The following is a 22,286-nucleotide window of genomic DNA, read 5'->3' on the forward strand; positions in this document are numbered from 1 at the left end:
GGTTTAGGAGATCGTACCTAAATGCATCGATAGTCGTTCCATAATTTTAATTTATGAGAATTGTTGCCTATTTTTTTGCTACCAATATTCGTTTGCTGTATCGTCGTACGGTCGTTCCCGACTTTTGTAAAGCGCCAGAATTTTCAACGCGCTAACCGCACCCAGAGGAGATAATGCAATAATGGATCACAGCGTTAACGAGGGGAGTAATCGAGAGCTGGTATAGTTTGTGGACGATGAATATAATACGGTTGTGAAACAGACTGCATTGCCATACTCTGGTGCTCACACCTCTTGCCGACCACAAGACGTGCTCCATTAAAACCTACCACAAAGACTCGTTAACGAGATTGAAGAAGTTTTCGGGCGACGATGCAGTAAAGTAGTGACGCCTTTGTAAAGCTGTCCGATTCCAGGTAACCGAGACGGTTGCCGTCGTGCTCGTGTATAAGAGTATAATATATTGTATTAAATTGTAATACATAACCTAACTCGGTCGATTAGTGCCGGCAAATTGCATTTTCCACAAAGAAGGCATAACGACTAGTGAGCTGTGTAAGCTAGTGTTCATGTACAATAGCTGAAGTTTTCTCATCGAATACGGTTTTAGTTGTAGGACTGAAACTTTGAGAATAAAACAATAATAACTGTATCGCCTACTTGCTCGACCGACACTGCCGTTGTTGGCCTTAGGCGTGAACACCCAAGATTCGTCTGAAAAACTCCATTTTTCATTGTTTCAATGAAAAAAAAAAAATGGTTTTTTCTTTTCTTTCTTCGTAAAATAAAGTGTTAGCGAAAAAAATTCGTTAGCAAAAATATTTGAAATGGAATATAAAATTTTCAAAAATTTGTTTTTGACTTGTTTTATTAATATTTGTCTTGTTACATTACAAACAAACACATTGATTTTCATACAACATTCTTAAGTTAAATTGTCGACAACATATTTACGTTTTTTATGTATGCTATGGGTAAAAGGATCTTTATGATATCACTGTTAGCAAATGACTCATGCGAATATATGACGTTTTCCACATGTAAGCGTTTTTAATTCTTGCCAATTTTCGTAGATGGAAATTAAATATTTTTTACATCTTTGACCTAATTGCGTTGTAATTTAGTATAATATCTGTGTTTGACCGGATCTGTTTTGCTTTTCATTAACACATTTCGCTCTTGGTCTTGTTGTAAACATCAGTAATTTATTTACAACACATGATCCGTATTAGCATCTGCGCCAGGCAAAGTTTTTCAACACTTACCACACTATTCCTAAGCCATCGATTAACATGACGAATTAAGTCAATTTGGTTTCAAACAAACGGCTTGAGAAATTGAAGAATGTATTCATAATTGTCATTTAATTTTCGTTATTTTTCTCAAAATTTGTCCATTTTGAGTGTCAATCAGAATAATTAATATGCTCCAATAATAAAGGTGAGGTAATTAAGGTGAGGCATTTTCTCACAGCCCTGGCTTGTTCCAAAGTCTATGGCTGACTCTCGCAAGATCACTCTTGTCATTGTGTTGGGTCACTTGAAAAAAAAAATGCCATTAGATTGTAGGATTATCTGCTAGAGGATGATTTTTGGAGATAAACTATCCGATCAACAGTAAACTACGGAGATCACATTTTAGGTACTTATCCTATCCTAATAGCAATTTCTCTCCAGTAAACATGTTCCCAATCAATTATTATAAGTCACACTACGTCAGTCTGTATATTCTGAAAATGAAAACTCAAATGAAAAACTGGAAAATTCGCCCTGACGACGGTCATTAATTCCGTTGACGTCATTGGCAAATAAAACATATAATAAATACCGTTTTATCGAATTTACGATATGCTTACGGCCGTTGAAAACGTTTTCAATCAAATATTTAGCTTTTAATGAAAATAAAAGTTTGGTTGGCATTGGAAAAAATAAATATATGCATATAACGTCACGTGTGCCCGTTAAGGACAAAAAAAAAAAAGGAACGATAAAAAAATTGTTTTTAAATGTTTTTTTTTTTTAATAATACCTTTCATCTTGACCTCATTCGCCGTACTCTGTACAAAACACACTCAAACTAATCTACAGCACAATAACGTTAAGTCCGCAAAGGTCACCGGTGGCTCAATGGTTTTCTTTTTGAACACTTTTTTTGTGTTTAAAAGTTAAAAACGCGAAAAAAATATACAAAAAAAAAAAAAAACTGTCTCGTAGCAACACCGAACTGCGTATAGTATATTATAAAAAAAATAACGAATATAATTCGCGTGCGCCACCCGTCAACTTAAAGTGTCTCGTCAACGGGCATAATAATGTACACATATTCGGGTAAACGACGGAAACAATTTAGGTCACATTAATATTACTCGCACTGGATCAGTGCTGTTTTTTTTTATATAATTTTACCGTGCTTTACCCTATCCTTTGCCGGTACACGTTCCTTCAACAAGTATCCGGTTGAGTGTAAAAACCAGTCCAGTCCAATTTGAAAAAGAAAAACGGTTATGGCATCGAAAAAAATACTAACTACTTTAAATGCTCCACGGAAAAAACATTAAATCATTGCTACTTTATCTCTTATAACTTATCTCTTATCATTTATCTCTTATCGTTTATTTATTATCGCTTATCATTTATCACTTATCACGGGGAAGTGAAAGTGTAACGCGAAAATGGCGACATGAAATTTCTCGTATCCAGCCCAATAACATGAATTTAACATGATAATATAATGTTTTCGATGCATGGCAACTTTCAATGGTATTAATTTTTTTTAATATCATATCACATTTACTGATAGCTGTAACCCTTCTGGAATCAGTGTGACCACATTCTAGAAATGAAAGTATTGTACAAAATAGTTTACTATGCTAATATGCTATCAAATAATTATTATAACATATCGGTGACGACAATCAATAAAATCAGCGATGCTTAGTTGTAAAACTGGAAACAGTAATTTCTCATAAAGAATTTTTTTTTCACCGGTGGTTACTCTGAGTTGAGGAAGGTTTTGGAGGTTTCGGTACTGGACGCGTGTATGACAAGTTGGCCGGCGGATAGTTATGATTATTATAAATTTATTCAATAGAATCTGTTCAAGCTAAATACTATTTTAGGTAAGCAAAAGACTCTCAGGACGGTGTTCTTTTAGCCAAAATTTGTTTGGCGGTTCGTCTAACGAACACATCTTTGCAATAATATTTTCAAATCACCACGAGGCGAGTGTTCGTGCGCTCTAATACTATTACACCGGGTATAATTCATGTGCAGGCACTTTATCCTAATCATAACTAATCTCGTTGTACCTTGTTTGTGTTGTATAGGATCCCGGGAATTTCGCAGAAGGATATACATGTCACGTCGACTCTTCCTCGGGGACGAGGTTGAACTTGCATTAAGAACTGCGATTCGCATCGCCGTGAAAAACCGACACCGCTGAACGTCGCCAGTGACCACCGACCTAACAGGTGTGTATACATTAGCTTTGTTGTTTTAACAAACGGAATCAATCAACTATTGTTGATTTGCAAATTTAAAAACTTGACACCAAAAATGTGATCTTCGTCATAGTTTACCCTTTAGCAGACAAAGCTGTCAAATTTTTCCAATGTCTCTTTTTTCAAGCGACCCGTCACTGTGTCAGGATCGGCTTTGAAAGGTTTAGCCATAGGCATTGACACACGAGCCCGGAGTGTACGGAAATGGCTATATTTGATTTTTACGCCTTTGTTATTGAAACAAATGAACGTTTCTGATTGACACATTTTGCCGACCTGAATACACCCTAAACGGATGATTTTCGAGCACGCCAAGTATAATGATAACAACACATGGTTTGCCGTGGACACACATGTATACTAATATCTTACACTAAAAAAAAATATACTTAACAATATTTCATGAAAGCGTTAAGAAACACAAAGTAAAGTGATAAAGCGATATTTTATTGTATTATGGAAATCTTACAATGTGTAGCGCATAAAACCGTTTAACGTAGGCTTGCCAAATCATTTTTTTTTTTTTTTGGCGTTATGACACGTTCCCAAGAAGATTTCGTTTTTTATTTTACTAGTATAATAATTGGCATCCGCCCAACCAGACGGTAATAAAATACAATGTTAATGTGAAAATCTTAAATCGAAATCGCTTAATCGCCGTCCGTGCGGTATTCATAAAATATGATCGGAGAACGATTTCCTTTGAAAGTAAGTACATACGTTTCGGGTCGGTCCATTAAATAATACCGGGTGATCTATCCGATGTAAAACACTCGGTTTCTCAGAAAGTATAAATATATTGAAAATAGTTTTCTCCTGTACTTGTTTTCAATACATAACAAATGTTTACCTTTATCCCTTATACGTTAAAGTAGTACGGACCAAGGTAACCGCTTAGAATAAAATGTTTTCAGGTACTGATAGACAAGAGGAGGACCTTATCTATCTATTCAAACACAGTGACGATGGCAGTGTTATCGACGGGAAGTATTATATTATTATTACTGTTGTGAAAACCGTACAAATATTGATCTTAAATTCAAATTTTCACAAAGTCATAGTAACCGAACAGATTGTTGAAAATTAAAAATTCAAACGCTAACATTTTAACGTGCATACGTTATTGGGCTGGATACAAGAAATTTCAAGTCGCTATTATCGCTTTACCCTAACACTTGAGATAAGAGGTTATAAATTAGAAATAAGAGATAAGATAAGCGATAAGAGATAACATGTCCATGGTACAATGACTATAATACAAAACTGGGTTTGTTTTTTTAAATGTTTTTATCTACATGTTTATGGAATTAAAAACATGATATTTTCCCCATGTGACAAAACGAATTACATACTTTATTTAGCGTATAAAATATGAAGGTAAACATTTTCTAAGTTTTGGAAAATATAGTAAAATGATTGTCTTACATCGAACGGATCACCCTGTATTCGAAGGCTATTTTTCTGGTTGAAAATCTACAAATAAAAATATACTGCGAAATTCCAATAGGGTTTCACTATTATAATAATATTTCATATATTGTTATTATTATAATGTATTATGCGCTTCCGGGATTTGCTCGGCCGGGGATGGCAATAGCCGAATAAACAATTTTCGGATAGATGAAAGTTTTCATATTCAAAAGGCGGTCTTACACGAATTTAATAAATATTTATCGCGTTTTTCTCGGAAGTTGTTTTCTTTCCGCTTTGCATCGCATTTGAAGTAGTTTATTTTACGATAATATATCGCCGCAGTATACATATAAGGTTTATACGGCTTGTTTATGTATGTGCATAATATTATATTATCAAAACCGATTGATGGTCAAAGGGCGAAACAACAACAGCGGTTTCGATTTTTTTTTTCCACCCTGTTGCGTCGCGCTATCTCTTCGAGGGTCGAAAGAGGGACACTTGTGGGCACTTGAAAGAAAATAATGTTTTTTTATCGACTGTTCGAGTCTCAAACCGTACGGTGACCTAATTCCATGTCGTTCGTTCGGTCATTAGATAAATTCACCATTTGTATTCCGAACCCGGACGGTACTCGGTAAAGGGGTTTTCTAAAGAGAGGTTTCCCGGCCGGCTTTGGAGTATTCTGTTTTGACTGCAAAATTGAAATACTAATAGTTTTTCTTTTCTTTTGAATAGTCTCTGCCATCCTCTCTTGCCGCGGGACCCGGAAAGCGAAACGGTCCACTTTCAAGTGGTCCGACTCGGTGGTCCAGGGTTTGGCTTTTAAAGTTGAAATCGATCCCGAGTGCCCGAGTAGTAATAAGCCAAATCGACGTCCGGCTTTTCGTTTCTATTACCGGACGTTAAAAATATAAAAGATGCGATAAATTCGATAACCTTTACCCTACGGCCGTTTGACGGGTTAAGAGTAGAAGACCAGTCGAATCCAGTCTGGGGTAGTTTTATTTTTCGGGTGAAAAACATTGTGGTCGCAAATGATTCGGTCAAAACATTAGTAATTGAAAACATATTTTTGAGACATTTATAAAATATGTAGTAACCCCATTTATTAGATCTGCCTTCTGTCTAATTTTCAGACATTAAACTCTAAAACAACACTAAAAAAACCGAAATTAGAAAATGTTTCTAGCGCTTCTGAGGGAGATGATTTATGGCATTTTTTAACATTAATATGTTATTGGGCAGGATAAAAGAAATTTCGTGTCGCTATTTTCACGTTACGCTTTCACTTTCACTTGATAAGAGATAAGTGATAAATGATAATAGATAAACGATAAGAGAGAAGAAATAAATGATAGGAGAGAAGAGATAAGTTATAATAGATAACATATCCACGATTCAATGTTTTTTTCGTAGAGCTGAGAAAATAACTAGTTTCTTTTTTTTTTTTGAATATTTTGTTAAAGTCATACTATATCTAAATAATGTTACACACAAATTTGGAACCCATTCGGCTATTTAAATAAAAAATAGTTATAATACGCAGTATTTTTAAATAATTGTAAAACATGTACTTTTTTTTCAAACTGGTGCTTTTGTATTTTATGTTTCATCATAAGCTTGTGTCACTTGTTAAGTTTTTTTTTTTGCAATATTTTTTAACTGTTGCGTCGATGTACTTTTTAAACATTCTATTGTTGAATTTTCGATTGCACGCGGTTTCACCGTTTTCAATTCAATCGCTCGGGGCATTGTTAATACAATATGCAAATCTGACGCGTCCCCCGTCGGGGATGTTCGAGTGGGTCTAAAAATATGAATAAACTTTCGGGAAAAACTTTTTTTGACAGATATAATAATAGTAATAACGATCACTGCGGTGGCGAAATAACCGGGTATACTTCTAATGTAGTTTATAGTATATATACCTATATATATATATATATATATATATATATATATATATACATTTATATCCCGTGAGTCGACCGCGAGGCCGCCGTTATGTTATTAATGGACTCGATCCCGTCCCTTTTTTTACCACACTACCAAAATGACGGATATTCATACGAATGTAGGCGAGATACCCTTTTTGCTTTCTTGCCGCCCACTCGGGGTTGTCCGTTGTATTGTATACACACACCACACACACACTGAAGTTCTATATTATACACCCTGTTAGGGGAGGGTTTGCCGGCTCTTTGTCTAGACAGTCGTCTGTCCACTACCGACAGGGACCGTGTATGGAGCTACAACACAGTGACTGTCCCGAGTGTACTATTATTGTGATTAGACGACATTCAAATTGGTATCTATGTTGGATACAAGAAATTTCATGTCACCACTTTTCGCTTTACACTTTGGCTTTCACGTGATAAATGATAAATGATGAGAGATTAAAGATAAGTGATAGACGATAAACGATAAGGAAGAAGAGATAAATAATAGAAGAGATGTGATAAGAACTAAGTTTTAATAGATAACATATTATCCGTGATTCAATGTTTTTCCGTAGTGCTGAGAAAACAACTAGATTTTTTTTTTTTAATTTGTATAAGTGATAAGAGATAGATTGCATCGTGCAACATAATATGAATCGCTTCGTGCAAAATGGGTCTAAGTCACCATTTGATCAAAAACGTGATTATTACAGATTCGTTATCACTCTACTTAGACGCATCGATTCATGTTAAAAAAAAAAAAAATAAGTCCCATGACCAGAAATTACTAAGAAAATTATCAGTTTTTGTAAAAAGGGTCTAAGTCCACTATATTTAAATGCTAATAATCTGGACTGCGTTTGAAAATAAAAATATTGTTTTACAGAATGTAATTTTACTGTTTATATCTATTAACTTTGATAAAGCCTTTATATGTTTATGCATTTTGAAACATATCAAAAGTTTTTTTCATTTTTCCAACAGTTTAAAGCTAAGGACTAAGGCCCTTTTTGCATGAAGCGATTCATATGTTGTGGGCGTTGTAGGTTGTGATATAAATATTACCGAACCGTTTATTGTTCTATGAAAAAAATGTAAGGTTTTACTACCCATGCTATCATATGTATCATATGTTACAGTGTGTTACGTTTAAACTGTGTTGGGTTGTATTTATATTTGGTTTGTTATTTTTGTGTGTTTTAGATTAAAGTTAGATCTATCTTGAGGGTTATTTTCAGCTAAAAAATCCTAAACGTCCGACTTCCAAGACTTTTACCAAGTCTCAAAGTTGACGGTTGAATAGCTGGCAACATTTTTTTCCGGTTTATTTCCTCTTTTGTTGGTGAAGTAGTAGCTAGTCGACTCTTTCAACTTTTGACCTATTGATCTCGTACGATTTCGGATGGGTTAGGTAAGCCAAAAAAAAAAAAAAAATACACATCATTATAAAACCAACAGCTCCGACTCGATACAACATACTATTATATTAATCCATTGTGTTACTTATGAAATGAAAAATGTATCCAGCAAAAATGTTTTCGCCTACCCTAACACGGCCTTCGTAGAAAAACAAAAGTGCTCTCGAGTAACACGTCAATCACTCTGTATGCACGCCGTCAAATCATTGCAAACAGCCCAAAATTATAGTACTTATAGCTGTTTAAGTATACGATTTGGCGGCACACCGAAAAAATAAATTTATTTTTTTCCACTCACCACTTATCGACAGTTGCAGTCATGTACTATCGCGTGACCCATTGATTTATTTATTATTTTTATTTTTCCCCCAGAGTCCAACAACCTCGAGGCGACAGCCGTTTACCGTGCCACGCTTTAACGTTCCTGCTTTTTTATTTTTATATATATATTTTTTTTTTTTTGCTAAAAAACCCACATAACGTGTACGTTCACTTAAGTTACATCGTCTATATCCGACTGGGAGTCAAAAAAAACCTCAACGCGTTTCAAAGCGGGCCGACCAAACTTTGATTATAACATTATTACTATACGGTGTGCTTATGAATTTTATAATAATATGTATTACACACAGTGTGTACACAACACACAGTGTACACCACGGTGCACTATTATTAGGTAATGCACTCTTGTACGTATAAAATATAAATCCATCGCGTTTCGAATTACTTTTTACCAAAGTAAACGACAAAAATTGCACTATATATTTATATATATATATATATTTTTTTTCTTTGTTCTCAACCTTGTGTTTGCACTCTAATCGATAACGGTTGGCGTTGGACATTTCATATGACACGAGGGTATACACTGAATAAACGATGACAAGCCTCGGAGCCGGACTAAAAGACCTGTAGACTTTATAGCAAAAGCAGTTGGTTGCCTCGCTTGTCCCAATTTACAGAACGTTCTTATAAATTATAACAACATTAAAAAAAAACCAACATAATCCAAACCGAGTACAGTCTTAACCGAGTACAGCCCAAGTCAGTACAGTAGGTTGGATCAAAGCAATTGATAAATCTAAACTCGACTTTATCACAATCAAACGCTTTGATTACATTTTATTTTTTAACGTTTCAAGTAACTCTGGGTCATCCAGAATGTAATTATACATCTCCACTTGGAAAGTTTTTCAGTACAAGCGCGCATTTAATTGAAAACCTACAAAAACTTATAACGAGCCAACTTTAGCTATGGTTTTCGAGTAGCTCTTTAAAAGTGTTTATCAATTATATCAAGTATTGCGAGAATAGTGTACTCTTCTTACTTTTTTTAATCTGTACTCATGGTGATTCTGGAATCACTGAACCCCGCCATATCATCGAGGTACTTCCAATTGACTCGACCAATATGAACAACTCTAGTTGCTACTTTTCAGCTACTTAAAACTCGAACGTTTAAAAAGCCAGTGCAAATGTTAATAAGAAAACTTAAACCAAATTGATCGAACGCTAAACAATAACGAAACGCCGCCAAGTTTGGAAGACAACGAAAATGTTCACTGGAATTATATTTTAATTTCGCAATAAAGCGTTTTCGTTTGGGCCAATGCAAGTTGTGCGACCTACCTTGTACAAGCCTGGGCTTGTATTCGAGTCGATATTGCAAAGGACCGTTTCAAAAAAAAAAAATGATAAATAAAAATTGATCCGACGCCATTAATATATCATATTGTACATTGTTTGTGTGTGTTTGTATTCACCGACAGACTCGGGCAAAGTGTTTGCGTTTCACTTCTGATCCCACTGATAGCTTACTATGCTTACAATAATATAGAGTGATCGTTACGCGCAAACATTGAAAAACGTCATAATTTATTATATTTTGACATTAAGAAGGTTTAACTTGTCTTTGGAATGACGTTAAAATATTGTATATTTTGTGCGCAGTAACATTTTTCACCACACGGTAACAGCGCTGCAATACCTCTTGGAATTTTATACTCACACTGTGTTTGTTTCGTTGAATTTTTTTCCGGCATAACTACGGCTTTATTGCATTTAAACCAGACGCCCGTTTTATGAGTTTCCGCAGGACGCAGCACACTATAATAATATATTGTTTGTTTTGAAGACATTAGCTGTTATAAACGTGGTAGGAATAAAAATAAAACAATTGCAATTTGAGAAGAAAAAAAACCCAATTAAGTGATTTTTAATTAAAGATTAACGCGCCAGATTTGGTGAGACATTTAATATACCTACCTGTACGATGATCCTCGAACAACGCTTGTGTATATCGACCGTATAACGTGGCTTGAGTTTTGTTGTTTTTTGCGAGTTCCTATGTTTTGTTGTCTAATGTAATTATCTCCACCGAATGACTAAAACGAACGACATGCGACGATGGCATTCGGACGTTGATTGAATATTAATTTAGCGCGATTGATTTAGTTTGTAACGCGTTAATTAAAATATTATGCCGTCTAAAGTCAACATAGGCTCGTCCATTTGAATTGGAAATAAGTCACGGGTGTCCAGTGTTTACAGATAAAAAAAAAATATATCAATAAAATCATTGTACCTACCTTTCGGAAAAATTAAATAAAGAATATATTATTTCTATCCATTCTAGGGATTATGGTATTTTTTTGGTTTGTCAATATAGTTATCGGTAGTAAAATTTTTTAATAATATTCCATAAACATATTTAGAACTATGTCTACTATTTATAAAAAATTATAGAGCGTTGTAATTACGTTTAAAGTTGAAAAATGTGTACATTTTTTCGGCGTTTTCTCAATTTTCGAAATTGAAGGGGTGAATTTTTAGTTCAATAAAGCACCTTACAGGTGGAATTTTTTATTTATAGAGTTGCTACACAAAGAAATCGGTTCAGAAAAGATATCGTGGGTCCAGACACGAAAAAAAAAATTTTAAAAACACCATTGTAAGTACAATACCTTCTCAGCTCAGTTCAAGTTGACACATAAATAAAAATTAGAAAAGCAGAAGAAGGTGTAATAATATAACAACGGAGTAAAATAACAATGCAAAAATACAAATTTATTAACGAAAAGTGACAAAAAAAAGAAGATAAACCGATTTCAAGATACGAGTTTTTGAAAAAAGTATGTTTTAAGAATAAACAAAAAAAATATTGAATAAATGTAATTTGTAAACAATGACTGTACTATTATTGAAATTTTTAATTTTCTTAGACAGTACGATCCATTGGGTGTACAATAATTTTTAATGTTAGTTAAATAATAATATTTTTCAATTTCATATTTTAAAATTGTTTTATAATTTTTACACCTTTACTATCCTATTACGTGCACACCATAGACCTATAATATTACACGTTGTTAGTATTTTTTAAATTAATTTTCCCAACTGAACACTTCACGCGTGGATTCATCGTTAACAGCGCATGCCTGTTGAAAGTTAAGTAGTCGTCCCTGGATTTTTAACAGCCTCGACGGCTAGTTAAAAAAAAAAACAATATTATTTCAACACCCTTTGTTGGTGGTTTTGGATAAAAAAAAATTTAAAAAAAACCCACTACTCAGAAGACAACGTTTCCCACGGAGCCTCGTCCGCGAATCTTTAAAATCTCCGGGGTTTCCGGGTGCGAGGGGGGGGGGGAGCACGTCGAATTCGGAAGTGCCGGGCCATAATCGTTTCCGGTCGTGTGGGGAATCCCACGGGATATTCAGTCACACACTCGGCTCGGCCCGGCTTCCAGACGGAATGCCAAATGACGGTTGTCGACTCCGGCGCGCCGGCCAGTATAGGTGTCCGTCTCGGCGTACCGCCCTTTTCCCGGGGGGTGCTTATATTTTATACTTGTGCGATATTTTTCACGTTATACTTAGGTAGGACGGTATATATTGTATATTATCGTACGCGTCAAGTGTATATGCATATATATACATGTATAATAATCGTTTTGGACTTTGGCGGCGGCGGCGGCGACCAACGCAACGGCAACGGGCGTATTATTTCCACGGACACGCACTGGGCGTAAAATCAATACGCGACGGGGCGGCGGCGGCGGCGGGCTCCTTGGTCTTCTTCTCTTCCCGCCTGGAACAAGGGACGGGGTATAGGGAACACTGCCCTTCCCTCTGGACGGGGGTGAGCATTTTTTTTTTTTTTTTTTTATTCTAGTTCAATTAAAATAGGTATCGTACTTTTTTTCGTTTTGTTGAAAATACTCGGATTTGGCCGTGGCATAATATTATACGACGATTTGTCTTCTTTGTCAATAATTGTTTGTTTCAATTTAAATAGATTTTTAAAAATTGCAATTTTTTTTCCATCGATATATTATTATCAATATTAACCGGAAATAATTTTCAGCAATTCCGCCACGGTCGATTTCGAATGTTTTAATTAAATCAAAGTATTTATCAAGAACACATATGCGTTTGAAGTAGATACATAACATTATGTTTTTGTACTGAAAATAAATTCTACATGAAAAAAAAAAAATGAAACATCTAAATGGATCCTTTTTTTTTATTCTTACGGTATACATTTTTAAAAAATTCAACTTGATGACTGAAGGGTACAGGGAAAACACCAGCAAGTCACTTTTTTCTAATCCAAGAAAAACGTGTTTAAGTAATGCTAAAAAATGTTTTAAAATGTTAAAAAAATACTCAAAACTTTAAAAAAATATTTAATTTTTGTTGATAATCGTGCTTATAAAATAAAGATCGGATTCAATTTGTATCAAAACGAATTTTAAGACAAAAAAAAATTGTCATTTTTAAAAAGTGACTTTGCTGGTTTTTTCCCTATACCCTTGACGTTTTGGCCAAAAATCGCCTCTACAATGTGCCTTAATAAATGCTAGTGTACAAGGCGGACGCCACTTAAGAGGATTGCTTGCGGTCTGTTCTATGGTGTTTTATATGGGCAAAATTTGAGAGAGAAAAAAGGTTTACACAAAATTCGACCGTGTTAATTGATTTAAAAATATACCTTACACCTCCAAATGTATATTTTCCGTAATGTACATTTTGATGTTTTTATTGATGGTTTGTTTCAATTAATTACTTTGTTAAATTACACTATACTTTTCGTTTGTACTTGAATGCTTTTCTAATTATTATTAAAGACCGATCTAATAATTGACTAACTTAACTCAAACGAGTGGGTTAGGCTATACTCGAAATTAATTAAATTATATTAAATACCTACCTGACATAAAAACAAAAACTAAAAATGTCTTCATCATTCGCAGCTGGATACTTAATAATAATAAAAAATTATAGCTACTTATTACGATAACAATAATTGTAAAATTGCTTTTAGATATTTTACATAGGCTATAACTTATACTATTGTAATGTCAAATAATAAATTATTACTTTTTGCACATTTTTTCCCCTGTTAATTTAACACCTCGACCGTGATGCGTTTTTAGTTGAAAACAATAAAATATAAAAAATTGTAGGTAGACATTTTAAACGAACTGTATTTAATAACAATAGAGATGAATTCTAACAAGTGAGGCGGGAATCCCGCATTAAATCGGTCGTCGTTATTGTGTACAGCACCGCTTATCTGTATCTATATGCTATAAACAATAGTCTAACCTACGGCGACAGCCTCTCCACCGACGATCTTGATTTGGGTGGCGTTACTTTGTGTGATGTGCTTAGCGACAGCTTAGCTAACGTTGTTCTCGTCATTTCCTTCATTGAATTCATTTGATTCTACATATTATCCTAACGGACAGCAAATTACACCTTTATAACTCGGATCGTTTTTACATTTTCTGCGCGAATCCATAAGGTAATTTGCCATGTTAACGAAGGACGCACTCCTCTCTTGTTCCCACACCAACTGGTCTAAAGAACAATTAATTATGTTAACACAAGTGCCGTCCATCCCGATTGGTGTTAAACATCCTGGAACGAAATAAAAACAAAATAATATTACGGTTATTTTTCTTTAAACAAAACGAATTGTATACATTATTTGGATAATGAATCTTATTTCTCCGTTCGTCCCATTTTCGTCCCCTTAATTTGTGTATCAACAAAACTATGGTGGGGGGGAGGGGGAGTAATAACAAAATCAATTGTGAAAAAGTGAGATCACATCGTATAAAAATCTATTATATAGCATAAATAAAAATGTGTTTTCAAAAATAAACGTTACAAAATTGCAATTATTTTAAGAGTATATTAGTGTAGGGCGTTAAAAGAACCACTCGGTATACCTACTGAGGGCTAATGACTATACTACATGTATTATGGTGTATTACATGGATGTTGTTATGATATAACTTACCTAGGTATATAACAGTGTATAATGTTATTTTATATGAGAGTCGGTTAGAGAAAAAAAGACCCGTTGAAAATATGACACGGTGTATACGCAAGTGTTCTGCCCGAAGACTGACCGTTTTAGATAAATGTTTTCTAATCTAAATTGTTGTTTTGACGAGTTGAATGTTGTTTGTGCGAATATTATAGTATGTTTCAAGGTATAGACCATAGGTTAACTGATATAACCGCTTTGGAGTAATGTATAGATACCATTAAGAGGAAAACACACAATAATATACAGGTATATTGTAGGTATAATTATTTATATATTTAAATATATTAAACCAGTATGTACTAGTAAACGACTATTATGTTAAAAAAAGAAGTTATAAAGTTTTTAAAAAAAAATTGTCTACCCGAGTAGAACAGTTAAGTTAAGCTAATATAAGTTCAGTTTATATAAATTAAAACTTCAGAAACAATTAAGTAACTTAAAATGAATGTAAAACTGTGCCATAGTCGATGCCTTGAAAATGTTATGAAGCATTAAAATGTTTTTTCAAAACTTAAATGGAAGTATTCATCTTTGGATAAAATATGTTTTCCAATCTAAATTGCTGTTTTGGCGAGCTGAATGTTGTTTGTGCGAATATTATATTATGTTTAAAAATAAAGACCATAGGTCAACTGAGATATGGTCGATTGTCCAGTGTTACGCTTCGTTATACTTAATGAACATAAATACATTACAGTGACTTTTCCAATTTTTTTCCAATGACTAAAATCTTTTCCGGTGGTGGAAAAAAAGCTTTCCCCGTGACAAGCTTCAGTATTAAGCGAGATATGAGGGAGTTTTTATATCGTTTTTCTCAGGTTGTCTGTGGCCGTCTGACCTTACCTAATCGTCGGGGGGTCGAAACGCCTTTTTAAATTATTACTGTTACTCGCAGCACGTTTTTCGGTTCTCACGAAGGTGTCCCCGTCGCTTTTTATCGCCGCCGCTTATCAGCTTTTGTGTACGATAATAATAATAATTATGAGAGTGACCGAAATTCGCCAAAATTCGAAAATTATTAGACTTTACGGCACGCGACGGTGGCATAATGATCCAATTCTGGTTATTTTCCAGTCAAAATGTTTTGAGTACGTTATTCAAACAGTTGGTGAAATGTATGCGTCGCCTATTAAAGTTTCAAAAGTTGATAAAAAAAATAATCAATTGGGGGTAGAAGTATAAAAATAGAATTATCAATTAAACCCACGGAGACAATGATTGGTTCACTACAAAAAAATCACCATGTATTTATCGAGGTCACCAAAGCAACAGAAATGATCTACAACGATCAACCCAATCACAGTGTTTTGCACGGGTAACACGGAGCAACACATTTTTTTCTTGCAACTAATAATATATATTTAAAGGTCACCGGTTCAAAAAAATGATATCTAATTCACCCAATAACACACAAAAACAAAAGAGGCCTAATTGCAAATATTAAAGGAAAACGTAAATGTCATAGCCCAACTCTAGATCTATTTACAGTCTAATATCCAGACTTAAGTCCTAAATGTTTGTCTAAAATAAGAGAAATAAATAAAACGTTTTTCAATAGTACTTTATCCTAAGAATATTCCATAAAAAAATTTGGAATAATAACCTAACCTAACCAGACGGTGCACTCCTCTCTATCAAAGCTAATGTATTAGCTGGAAAATGTAAAAAACCCAAAGTGAATATAAAACAGCCTTATAATATTATTGTTGATAAGTACCAGGATCCAATTAAAAGCAACCCAAAAGTGATTGTGGATCATTCAAAATTTTGTACTTAATTTATATATTACAATAAACTTCATTTTTTTTTTTCAAATGAAAAACGGTTTCCGGTATAACCCAATAAAGAGGCCAACAAGTTGTAATTTTTTGTGTACAGAATTGAAATTGAACCAACCAAAGTCGGTTTTACCACCGAAATGGATTACATTCGAAACGGAACAAAATCATCAGCTGTGCACGCGTTATTATTATAAGTAGGGCATTAATATTTGTAATTTTATACCAAACGCGCTTCTCCATATCAGCAGTGTAACATTATTCTCTCCTTTATTATTGTGTATTCGTACAGAACAAACAAAACCGAATATATCGTTCATATTTTATTTATTTCAGCTGTTAATGTAATGTGGTGCCGCTTTATACTGTTGAAAATAAAACAACAATATTCAAACAAGTCGCGTGGAACAAACTGAAATAAAAAAAAGTATAGCACACGTTACGTTTTTTAATCGATTCCCCAGTGAATGTGTAACATTTGGGTTTTTTTTTAAAAATATATTATAACAGTTCTACTTGAAAAAAAAGTATACATAAATTCAATCTTATGTTCAATTCCTTAAGACTACGCTAGCTTTCCAAAAAACCAAAGATTTTTATGAGGTTTTCAACTAAGTAATTATCAAATAGAATCCCAGTAGCTAAATTAAAAAAATATATATACTTTTGAATCATGAATATCTTTTTGTGGCACCGACTATTCACTGTAACACTGTACTGTATAGACAATTGTTTGCCAATTATGAATTAACATCTAAAACAATTAGGTAAATGGATTAATTGGTAATTGATTGTTTTATCAAACCACCACAGTGCCCATGGCAACGTTTGTTTAGCTACGCTAAGTATGGCTATGCTAAACGTAGTTAAGCTTAACAACCGTAAAACATTAAGTAGTTTTAAAGCAAATAAACTAGCTATCAAATCGAAAGATGATACAATTTTAGAGAAAACAACATAGGTGTTCTCTTTTTTAATCCATTCATTATTTTTTAACCTATTGTTTGATGTTGAAATTAGCTTGTGAATTTTTATAGACTGTATCTCTGAATGGCGGGTTCAACGAATACAGGAATGTCATGAGTACAGATTGAAAACTAAGAAGAGTATTCTAACTAAGATACTATTCTCGTTGGACCTGAAATAATCGGTCAAAACATGTTTAAAGAGCTACTCGAAAGACAATACAACTAAAGTTGGCTCGTTATAAGTTTTCAATTAAAACCGTACTTGTACGGCAAAACTTTGCAAAGTGGAAATGGATAACTTCATTTTATATAATTATGATAAACCAACGGCTACATGACTCAAAGTTGTATTGTACTTGTTTTTTTTTTTTTTGTAGCATAGCCATATTATTTTTTGATGTATATATGCTAAAAAACTACATCAGTCGAGCATCATCAATTATAATTATATTTGTAGGAGCATTTTTGGTTGTGTTCAAATCACTTTTAGATTTATTAGTTTCTTTGATCCAACATTGTTAATTTACTGCACTGACTCATGCTGTAATTATTGGTCAAGACTGTACTCGGTTTAGACTATTCTGGTTTTTTATTATTATTATCATTTATATAACCGTTTTGTAAATTAGGATCGAGTACCAAATGCTTATACTAATACCTGTTACAGCTAATAAAACATGATTGTTAGGATAAAAATCCTATCGAATTTAATGTGTCAAAATAAATAACAGGAAAAAGCTAGCTGCTCTTTTGGACCTTGATTATAGTTTTTGAGGGGGGGGGGTGGTTTTTTTTTTAATCGATAATGTGTGTGTTTATTCGGGTGGACTTATTGCTCACTCGATCCATTACCACGGTGTCGCGCATTTATCAAGGTAAAACATTAAAGTGTGCAGACATCACACCGCGTGTACACGTGTAACACAACTTTTCTATTAAGCCACTCGCGTGAACCCCTACACGAGTCCGTTAGATTTTACTATATTCGATTTAAAATCATAATAATATTATCGACCACAGTACACACTGACACAAAGAATCGATTGTAAAAAATAATATAAAAGAAAATTGGAGCGAATTTTATGGCTGATTATCGGTGACAGTATATATAATGGATAGGGATCGATATTATTATCATTATTTTAATGGCAAATAGAAGTGATACTGTCTTAAAGAGCCCAACAAGTATTGATTTTAAATTCAAATATTTTCAAAGGCATAGCAAACCAACAGATAGTTGAAAATTACAAATAGTATATCAGACGAATCGCCCTGTATAATTCATAGCTGATCGTCTTCGAAATACCGACTATTTATCTTGTCGAGTCGATAAACAAATACAATAAGTGTGGTTCGGCAAACGCTTCATGTTGTCGCTACTAAATGCGTTATATTATTATTATTATTATTATTATCGTTACACTTTGGGCCGTCGGCCCTGGCGATACAGTTAATCCATTTAAGTCTCTATATACTTTAATCTTAGACAAGACCCTTTTTCGCCTGGTTGTCGCCATTAATAACGACCGGCGGCGACCGACAATAAACACACCGGTCGGTTAGGTTCGACCACTTGAATTGGCCACCGAGTTAGTTTAAACCGATCGGTCACTCGACACTATACCGACCGGCGACCCTTCAAAGGGGTCTTATCCAAAACGGACGAGCAAAAACATATCGTTGTCGGTGTTGTTGTTGTTGTTGTTGTAGTATCGTCTCGAGTGGCCAAAACTTAATTAAAACACTAGTGTTGAAGATTCAAGACGAACACTCTTAATCGACACCTTCTTGTGCAAAACCGAAATTCGATTAACCACGACCAAAGTACAACACTACGTTAAGACATAATATGGTTTTCTTACGCGTCTTGCCTATGCCGAACAAAACATTTTCAATCGAAACAAAGGCAAAACTGTAATTTCACACTAGCCATCTAGAACAGCTAAAGTATAACTCCAGAAACGCAACTTACTTTGCTCTTTAGCCTATTGTTTAATACAAATATTGTAACACTTTACCAATGATGTAACTTTAAATAAACGCAGTTAATGATCTAGATGAGTATGTACTAAAATCCTCAAATTATACATAAATAAGACCTTTGCAAATAGGTATAGTGTTGGTTATTTGGGTGGTATTCGTCCGTATGACGCAACTAAAATTATAATCTTAAATAGTACTCTTAATACGTTTTGTTTGGACACAATTTAGTACATTAGGAAAAATATACAACCTAATTTATTACAACAATAATTCCGAATACCAGATACGAGCATTGCTGAGTTGGTATTTGTATTACCTTAATTGTATTTTTTTTTATCAAATTAATAATTTATGTAGTAATGCCATTGTGATTTCGCTAAAATAAATAAAAAATTATTTTTTTATGCGATTATTGAAATAAACGTACAACAGCTATATTGTATATCATTCAGTGGTTGTATTATTATAAGATGGAAAAGTTTTTGTCATTACATAAAAACGCAACAGGTACTACGCGTTACAACAACTATAACGTTATTATTATCGTGTCATAAATGTATAAAAAAAAAAAACAATGCATTACACATTGTATCGTTGTGTTTAATGGTTTAAAAGGACGTTAACGTTATGTGTATACAATGTTTGACGGAATAGGCGCTTTGGTATTTTCACTGTAGCGCCATTAAAAACCGTCTATAGGATTAATAATAATTATAACCGTGTAGGTGTATGGATATTTTTTTAATGAATAAGCTCTTACAGAGTATACTAGTATATTGAATTGACAGCCTAAAATGCTCAGTTATAAACTTAAAAGGTCACGTGACGTTACAGCAAGGTTTACACAGCGCGGTGCATTCAACAAGTTCAATTTTCCTGGAACCTTCAACATAATATTACAATCGCATGCAGCTTATTTCACAATGATGTATTAACGACACGAAGACGTGTTATCGCATACTGCGTGGGTTTGGTTAGGTCCAGGATTAATATTCCAACCGTTCAGAGATAGTGTTGGGGATTAACGTTCCGATAACCGCACACAGCCATAGTGGATTAAGTGATCAAAGGCTTGAGTTAAAAAAAGGTCGTCGTAAAAACGTTTTGTTTTGCATTTACCCCAATAAACCCGTAAGCCCAATTGCTGGGGTGTGAACATTTCGGTGAAAACTGTGATAGCCTTGGTCGTTTTGAGAATGAAAAAATATAATTTTTAATGATATGGATCTATTGCCAGATAGCATTAAGTAAAATTACCGACGTAGTGTGACTTAACAGGGAAAGGAGTTTGCATGTAGCAAAAGATTGACATCTCCTCTAAAAAAATATTTCTCAAATCATTCATACCCTTGTGACAAATGTGGGCATAGTGGCCCTAGGCTTCCAAAACAATTCCACTCCACTCGTCCCCGTTCTTTAGCAGAATTTCTCCAGTTCCGTATGCTCTTCTGTTGTAGATCTTTCTTTACTTTATCCAGCCATCTACTACTTGTTTTCTAGTTCCTTCCATTCTTGCAAGCGTTGCGAGTTTGGGTATTCATTCCTCATCCATTCTTTCGACATGACCTAGCCATATGTTCCTGCATGACTTTATGTATTTCACAATATTTTCATTTTCTGAAATCTGCATGTTTTCGCTCTTACTTCGTATTTTCCATATTCCACTTTTTTTTTCAAATATCTTAAACCTGTTGGCATCTGCTTTTGACAATGTCCAAGCAGATGCCAACAGTTTGACAATGCCAAAGCTTCAGATCCATAGCAGACCACGGGTCTAAGAAGGGTTTTGAATAGCATCATCTTAGTAACTTTAGATTCGAGGAGTGCGATATTGGCAAAGTATGCGCGGTTGCCAGCCATAATTCTTCTTTTAATTTCTTCTGACATATCATTGCTGCTGATAAGGCAAGATTAAAGTGTTCCAGACAAAATGTTTCAAATACACGGCAAAATGAATGACTCGTGATTTGCCACGGACACAAATGTAGCAATTTCAATGAAACTACCCGTATATGATGCTTTGGATTGGTTAAATGTCGTCGCATCGCTCTAGGCGGCTCGTATTGTGTGCTCTGTGAAGTGTGAGATGTGCAGTGAAAAAAAAGGGTTCCGTTACGGCGGCGAAAATGTAATTATCGCTGTATTCTCTCTATATAATCGCCTTGCCGTCGAGACGCGGATTTAAAGTTTACGGATCAGCTGTCTCGTTAAATGACGTTAGAATTAATTAAAAGCCGCGTAAAGCGGTTTAGGCGAATTTGTACAGGGACTACATCTGAAACGCGCACAATGTTCGTCGTACACTGCATATCCCCAGAGGTTATATTTGACATGGTGTCACTACGCAGGATTATTTCCCCAAGCTCCCGCAATAATTACAAGCTGTGTGCGTGCAAACGGGTGCATTACGAATAGGCGGTTACATATTATTATTATTATTATAATATTGAAGCAGTTCAATAGAATATAATCTATAAATTATGTTGCCGTCATCAAAGGCAACTACGATTTTAGGGTTGAACGTTAAAGGGTTATTCGTTCAAATGATGAGTTTGCACAACAATTTTCGAACTGATTTTGATACATTTCGATGAAAAGTAACAACAAATAAATGAAATGCAAATTAAAAAAAAAATAACCGGCCATGAAACGGATGAAATATTACAGCATAACTATTGTTTGTATAAAAATGAAAGTAATTTCAAACGGTAAACGGTTTTTACTTGGAAGTTTTTGTTTTAATTATGTAAATTCGTTATGAAAATGTCAAAGACATTACAATAACTTTTGTTTGCTCAAGTGAAATTACATTAACGTCTTATTAATTATATATATATATATATTTTATCTTCTTAAAAGTCGAAAACATTAAATTGTAATTATTCATTATTTTTATCACATCGAAAAGGTCACTAAAAAACTATATTCAATATTTTAAAAGA

The 22,286-nt window shown here is 34.1% G+C and overlaps 1 protein-coding gene across 2 annotated transcripts in view; it reads left to right on the forward strand.

Moving 5' to 3' along the window:
* LOC126833286 (potassium voltage-gated channel protein Shaw) overlaps positions 1-22,286 on the forward strand; it is a 111,088-nt gene that overhangs the window by 19,452 nt on the left and 69,350 nt on the right. For both annotated transcript variants that reach the window (XM_050564530.1, XM_050564531.1), the window contains exon 2: positions 3,326-3,469. The gene's annotated coding sequence lies outside the window, so the exon portion shown is untranslated. The remainder of the gene's footprint in view (positions 1-3,325; positions 3,470-22,286) is intronic.

This window comes from Adelges cooleyi, unplaced genomic scaffold (genome assembly GCF_023614345.1).
Source record: "Adelges cooleyi isolate 19-005CV unplaced genomic scaffold, UGA_ACOO_1.1 ACOO_flye_CR_arks_rails_tigmint_CR_PRNA_2, whole genome shotgun sequence".
NCBI lineage: Eukaryota > Metazoa > Arthropoda > Insecta > Hemiptera > Adelgidae > Adelges > Adelges cooleyi.